Source organism: Oratosquilla oratoria, chromosome 7 (assembly GCF_046742065.1).
Source record: "Oratosquilla oratoria isolate Oo_2021 chromosome 7, ASM4674206v1, whole genome shotgun sequence".
NCBI classification, from domain to species: domain Eukaryota; kingdom Metazoa; phylum Arthropoda; class Malacostraca; order Stomatopoda; family Squillidae; genus Oratosquilla; species Oratosquilla oratoria.
In genome coordinates, this window is record NC_134783.1 from 49,089,033 (window position 1) to 49,091,406 (window position 2,374).

Below are 2,374 nucleotides of genomic sequence, written 5' to 3' on the forward strand. Positions count from 1 at the left end.
ACGCACGCACGCACATACACACGCGCGCGCGCGCACACCCACCCACACACACACACACACACACACACACACACACACACACACACACACACACACACACACACATATGCACGCACGCACATACACACGCGCGCACAGACACACACACACACACACACACACACACACACACACACACACACACACACACACACACACACACACACACACACACACACACACACACACACGCACACACACACAGACACACACACACACACACACACACACACACACACACACACACACACACACACACACACACACACACACACACACACACACACACACACACGACTCGTGGAGCAGTGGTAGAGTTCTCGGCTGCCACTTCAACGGTCCGCGTTGGAATCCAGCCCAGGGATTAAATAATTTCAGTATCGCTGCTCTGCGGGTCGTTACTCCAGTTCTCGTGGGCGGGGAGTTGGGTGTGTGTGTGCGTGTAAGGCCACATCATTACCCCTAGATCGGTCATATATGAGCTCTGAGCTCTCTTACGGGAGAGAAATAGCTGTTGATCACGAGTCCAACACGTGATCCAAGACCATGGTGAATCACACACACACACACACACACACACACACACACACACACACACACACACACACACACACACACACACACACACACACACACGCACGCACACACACACGCACGCACGCACGCACACACATTCACAATTCAGACAATGCGAGATACAGAGACGGGACACCACTAGCGTAGCTCCCCTTCCTCTAAGATACAACTAGGTAAATCTAACTAGATAAATACACGTATGTAAAAAGGTGTAAATAAATAGTGTTGACATTGCGGTTGTCGGCACTTGATTTTATTCAATCGAGAGAAACTCCCCATCGTCATGATTTTATTTTATTTTATTTTGTATTATTTTATTTTATATTATTTTTCATTTTATTTTATTTCATTTTATTTTTGCTCCATAGAATCAAATTCATCTGTAGGGGTCTTTTCTCTATCCCATCGAATTGAAAGAATTGAAAGTTTCTCAATCCACCCCTTTCCCTTTACCCCGTCTACCCTTGCGCCCCCTCTCCCCCCTCCTCTCCCTCTCTCCCTCCTCCTCCTCTCGCCTTTCCCTCCCCTCACCTTGCCTCCCCTCATACCTCTCCCCGTTCCCCCATCTTCCCTTCCCCCCATCTTCCCTTCCCCCCTCCCCCAGAGCTGTTGTCCCGTGCATTACTAACCTGTACATCATCCCCATCCTTATCGTTACCTTGGGCAACATCATATCTTCTATCACCACCAATATTACTATTTTCACCACTATTGTTACCATGAAAGGACCCACCAGTTCCTTTGCAACCACCATCACTATCACCACTACCGCGCCAAGCACCATTTTGTTCATTATCACCATAACTCTTGCACCACTTGTTATATCACCAAAGTTCTATCGCTGTTACCATCACTATCACCATTGCTTGCTGTCGCCTCTATTTTCGTGACCAAATCAACTCCACTTCCGTCTCCACCTTCTCCACCTTCTCCAACACGACGTCTTCCTCCACATCCACCACCTCTTCCTCATCCACATCCACTACTTGTGAATACAGTTCCACATCTACTTCCACCTCCATTTTCTCCAACACACTCCTGATCCTGCCCCCCAACTCCACTTCCACCTCCACTTCTAACTTCATCTCCTCCATCTCCACCTCCACTTCTAACTTCATCTCCTCCATCTCCACCTCCACTTCTAACTTCATCTCCTCCATCTCCACCTCCACTTCTAACTTCATCTCCTCCATCTCCACCTCCACTTCTAACTTCATCTCCTCCATCTCCACCTCCACTTCTAACTTCATCTCCTCCATCTCCACCTCCACTTCTAACTTCATCTCCTCCATCTCCACCTCCACTTCTAACTTCATCTCCTCCATCTCCACCTCCACTTCTAACTTCATCTCCACCTCCATCTCGATCTTCATCTCCATCACCTCCACCTCCATCTTCATTTCCACTTCCATGTCCATCTCCCACCCACTTCCACTTCCATCTTCATCACCGCCTCCACCTCCATTTTTAACTTCATTTCCACCTCCATCTCGATCTTCATCTCCATCTTCATCTCCACTTCCATCTCCACCTCCCAACTCCCACCCACCTCCACCTCCACTTCTATCTCCATCACCGCCTCCATCTCCACCTCCATCTCCACCTCTATCTCCACCTCCATCTTCTTCATCTCTATTACCTCCACTTCCATCTCCACTTCCATCTCATCTCTCACCTCCCACCTCCTCCCTCCCACCTCCACCTCTATCTCCATCTCTACCACTTCTACTTCCGCCTTCGCCCTTTCCTCCACCTCACC